The 4,487-nt window shown below is 36.4% G+C and overlaps 1 long non-coding RNA gene across 1 annotated transcript; it reads left to right on the plus strand.

The window, feature by feature from the left end:
- The first annotated feature begins 405 nt into the window (after nucleotides 1–405).
- Nucleotides 406–2,680, plus strand: LOC124887016. The gene is made up of 2 exons (XR_007044508.1): nucleotides 406–668; nucleotides 2,123–2,680. It is a non-coding gene; the product is annotated as an uncharacterized LOC124887016 (long non-coding RNA).
- The last annotated feature ends 1,807 nt before the right edge of the window (nucleotides 2,681–4,487 follow it).

Consider the following 4,487-nt stretch of genomic DNA (forward strand, 5'->3'; position numbering starts at 1 on the left):
ATTTATGTTTAGATTTACGTTCAGACTTAGCTTTCAGATTGAGTTGTTTTGGTTATTTTCACCCACATGATTTTATTCAGTTGAACCTTATGGACTTACAGTTCTATGTATTACGCATTATTATATCATGATTTGCAGTATACAGGTACAAATATCATTCATGGGTTAGCTTGTGGTCCCTCGGGGTCATGAGCACCGTGTAGCATTTCGGTTCAGTGTATCAGGGTCTTATAGAGTCAGTTGGGGCATGTCTCAATGGTTCACTAGTTTTATTGATTTTCTTAGAGGCTTGTTAGACTAGTATAGATGTTGGGAGTTGACTAATAAGTCGTATTTTGTTACCTTTTTGAAATTCTTTTATTCTTGGATGATGATTACTCTGTTGATATTTGAGGGTTATTTATGGAAACCCCATTGATTCGTGTTGAACTAAATAAAAATGGATCAAAGGGTTAGCTTGGAGCTACTCATAGCCTCAAGCATCGTGTGACGCTCCGGGACCCATTTTTGAGGTGTTACAATATTGGTCCAAAAGACTCGATGAAAAGCATTGCTACTATCTGTCTCGATGAAATCTAAAGTAATCGAGATACCAGAGTCGTGCTGCGACCTTAAATCAAGCACTACATGGGAGGCAGCCTATGATCCTCATGCTTGATATACTCCAGGTATACCCTAACCCTTAGTTTAGTTTTTTTTTTGATTTTAAGTTGAGGGTGTAGGGTAAATTGTTGTTGTAAAATTTTGTAAGTGACTAGGAGAAATACAAGTAACTAAGGTAGTTAACTTGTTTTCGTGATTTTTGAGCACCTCTCTAATGGTCTAAAGGTTTAAATGTGTGATTTTCATCTAAGTGTGACCATTGTGCATCATTGTATGGCATTAGTTCTAGTGATGCAACAATCATTGCTAAACAGGTGCATGAACTGAATGAGCAGTAACTTGTGATATACTTGTGTGCCATGTGCGTGTGAGATCTTACTTACTCTCCTCTATATGTTGAATCTAGAACATGATCGGTTAGTCTTACCTAAGTTGAAGAATAGTGGTTAGGAAAGGATCATAGGCCATTTTGATATTAGCCTACTTTTAGCGTAAATGACCTTCCCTGTATGTAGAATATCCCTTGATCCCTACATTGAGCCTATTAGCCTATTTCTTTTTATGAAACCTATCACCTTCCCATTTATATCACAATGAACCTATTTTGGCCCTGGTCTTCCTTGGACACTGTGCACCTTGATGTAGGCAAATGGGCTAAGTTGAGGGTGCCTATCATAGGGGTGCATGATTTAAAATGAGTATGAATATAGGTAGAACAAAAGAAAAGAATAAAAAGTTGGGTGCAGTGGAAAAGAACAAGAAAAGAAAAGTTGTGAAAAAGAAGAAGTGATTGTAAGAAAGATAGTACCCATACTGAATAAGTGTGATCAAGAAAAGAGAAGAATAAAAAAAGGTTAATAAGTGAATCCTAGGATCTAGTGCAATGTCAAGGAGGCTTAATCACTTTAAATATCATCAAGTATCATACCAGCCCTAGCCTGCATTACAAGCCAAAGAGAAGACCTATAGTGATCTTAGCCGACCTGTCTGGAAACCTTGGTAATAAAAATAAGGGTAAGACTATGTTACTTGGCATACGATGATTGGAACTTCATTCTGAGAGTGAGTCTCTTTTGATTGTCCCTATGGTTACATATATGATTGTTGATATGAGAAAAGGGGGATTTCTTTATTGTGAGGGCACACCATATATGTTGCTAGTTGCTAACTTGTTCGGATAGTGTAATATTGGGCTATGTATGGTTGTTATAGCTTAATTACTATCTTGATTCCTGTGTGTTGCATTGTTGTTCTTCAATAATATACACAGTTGTTCTTGAATTGACTAACCTTGGAGATGGTGAAGATGTTCTGAGATAATATGGATGGTTGACTGCCGAATGTACTTTGTATCCTCTTGGTTGTGTTTGAGTTGCTTGAGGACAAGAAATTGTTTTAAGTTGAGGGTGTTGATGTGTGAGTAGATGCTAACACGTTTGAGGCTTTTAACTAAGAATAATTGCAAAGTCTTAAGCAACTTTTGTCGTTTTTGATTGTTTTATCTTTGATTTTGTAGCAGAAGCCAAGATGCAAAAGAACCAACAAGGATGGAAGAAAAAGAGTTGAAATCTAAAGAAGATAGAAGAGAAGTGTGGCTGACAACATTCCTGATAAGTCATCAGCACTCTAATAAGTTATCAGCTTTATCGTCATCCTTAGACAGAGATTTGTTTTCGGCTGGAGTTTATGACGACATTCCTGATAAGTCATCAGCCCTGTGATAAGTTATCAGAGACACCGTCAATCTTAGACAGAGAATGGACCTTAGCTGAAAGTTGTGATGACATTTCCTGATAAGTCGTCAAAGAGTTTATAAGTCGTCAGACTCCTGATAAGGTGTCACTTAATTTGAAAAATTGCTGTACTCTGTCATTTTGTTTCCACAATTAGGGTAAACTATTTAAAGCATAGTTTAGGGTTTTCTAAAGGGCGGAACTTGTTTTGGGGAAACACGTATTTTGTTATTTTTCTCTCTAGTTTCTTGGCTTGAAAAATAATTAACTTTGAATAGATTTTCATCACTATTTTGGGATTTCTATTGTGATCTAATCCGAGAATCACTAGATACTATTCATCATATGGTAAGCTCATCTTTTAAATTATGAATACATCTAGTTGTTTCGCTTATTACATTATGAGTGGCTAAATCTCATTAACCCGAATTATGGGATCGATGGGTTAAGTCTTGGTAAGATGCTATGTGTTTAAGATTCTAAAGCTAATAAGACTCCTTGATAATTCCGAGATTTTAATTATTGTCTATTGGTTGCAAACAATAGATAGCACCTACTTTGATTTGCTTGAGATAAGAAATGAAATATAGTAGAAAGTGAATTATTGACAGGGACGTGGAAACACTAAAATTTCATTTAATAATTAACGCAGTAACAAGGTTGATTAATCTGAGGTGAAGTCTGGTTAGTAAATATAAATTCCCTAAGTCTAAGAGGATTAGGTAATTAAATGCTTAAGTAGGTCGAGAGACATTTAGGCATAACTTCGATAAAGATAATCTGTTGTCCTACCTACTGTGAGAATCTTGAATAACTGTTAGCATCTTTCCAGTACTAAACCCCATATTGAACATAATTATGAATTATGAATTGTGTTGTTGGTCATGTGTTCTAGTAAGCCATGCTATGTCAGTTTCTTCTCATCGAGTCCTGGGGGTACTTGTACCCGAACATTTAGCTATGTGCCTAGAGCCATGTCATGTTTTCACGATCTCCCCAGTCAATCTATGATCCTTAGAACTCAGTCAGTTATCTCAGAAATCTCAGTAATTTCAGTACCTCAGTAATTTAAGTAACTTTAGTATTCTCAGTCAGTCCTCAGAACTCAGTACATTCCATCAGTCAACGAACTCAGTAAATTCAGTTTAGATATGCTAGACAATACCACTAGTATCAGTTTAGTTAGTTAATCAGCTCAGTTCAGTTAATCAGTTTAGTTCTTTCAGATGGAAGTATGATTCAACACTAAGCAAGCCTAGGGATGGGGACTCACCTGCTAGATAAGAATGAGAACCTTAGAAGCAATCCCTAAGTTCCATAACTATGTAGCCAGTGTAGGTACGATATGTCACCCATTAGATAGGACTAACCTACTCAGGGATCACCCGTTAGCATATTTAAATGTATAGGACTGATCCCAGGGGTCACCCAGTAGATTAGGACTGACTCCAAAGCAGTTGTTTTTTGCTAGTGGCGTAGTAATGACACCCTTCCAGCTTGGTTTATAGGTTGGAACCGAGTTAGCTTAGTATAGGGTATGTCGGTTAGATGAATACATCCCACAATTTTAGTAATAGAATTAGGACTATCACATACAGTCAATTCAGCTCAGTTGTATAGATTTAGGACTGTCAGATACAGTCACTCCTTATCATTTTAGATAGACTCTAGGATTACCCACAAGATAGGACTAATCTCAATTATGGTCAATCAATAATGGTATAATCGGATTTGGAGATTACCCGCTAGATAGGACTGATCTCAGATTCAGTTACTCAGACACAGTACAAAATTCAGCTAGTTCCATCATATTCAGGACTGTCAGATACAGTCACACATGATATCAGTTATAGCAGTTATTAGAACTTATGTTATTAGCATTCAGCTTTGGGACTATCAGATATAGTCAACCAGATAGTTCTTCATAATCAGAACTCTCAGACACAGTTATCCATGTATCAGTAGCATAGTATTAGTCCCTCAATATTTACTAATACAATATCAATTTCTCACTCATCAGTGACCAAATGTCATTGTCAGTAGACTCAGTAGTCATAACTCAGTAACCAGTCCTATCAGGATCTTAGTTATAGTTATGTATGCATGCATATATTCTCATGTTCATGTTAGTCAGTGAGTTAGTATTGTTAA

This window comes from Capsicum annuum, chromosome 9, assembly GCF_002878395.1.
Source record: "Capsicum annuum cultivar UCD-10X-F1 chromosome 9, UCD10Xv1.1, whole genome shotgun sequence".
Taxonomy (NCBI): domain Eukaryota; kingdom Viridiplantae; phylum Streptophyta; class Magnoliopsida; order Solanales; family Solanaceae; genus Capsicum; species Capsicum annuum.